Consider the following 602-nt stretch of genomic DNA (forward strand, 5'->3'; position numbering starts at 1 on the left):
CTCCCGTCCCCATTGGACTTTCGGGCCTGGCCGGGACGCTGAGACCCGGCTTCGCCTCGGATCCTAATGGCAGACGACGACCAACTCCAGAACCTGCTGGGGAAAAAAAAAAAAAGACTCAAGTGGCGCTGCGCCACCCTGACAGCTGGGGAAACTGATCCCACAGGCAGAGCCTCATCCCTTGGGGGGGGGGGGGGGAGACAGTGTGGCCACCAAGAGGCTTCCAGAAGCTTCGATCTCCTCCTGGGCTTCCAGAAGCTTCGATCTCCTCCTGGGCTTCCAGAAGCTTCGATCTCCTCCTGTGCAGCAGCAGGAGTGGAGAGCTCTGGCGGGCACGTGGCGACCACGCTGTTCCCGTCCATCTTCTCTTTCCTGTCTTCTTCTCCTTTCTTTCGGCTGCCTTGTCTTCTCTGATCGCCGCTGCTGTCGGGTTCCCGGTTCAAAGCCAGCCTGGGCGGGCAGGCCTCCGAACGCCGATGCAGAGCGCATGCGCGACTCGGGACGTGTGACCCCTGCGGGCGCCCGTCGCGCCCAGGCGAAGGCAGGGGGCGTGGCCGGAAGTGACGCGCCGCCGCCGCCGCCGCCGGGGGAGCCGCACAGCC

This window comes from Dipodomys merriami, unplaced genomic scaffold (genome assembly GCF_024711535.1).
Source record: "Dipodomys merriami isolate MVZ:Mamm:240054 unplaced genomic scaffold, mDipMer1.0.p SCAF_84, whole genome shotgun sequence".
Classification (NCBI taxonomy): Eukaryota; Metazoa; Chordata; class Mammalia; order Rodentia; family Heteromyidae; genus Dipodomys; species Dipodomys merriami.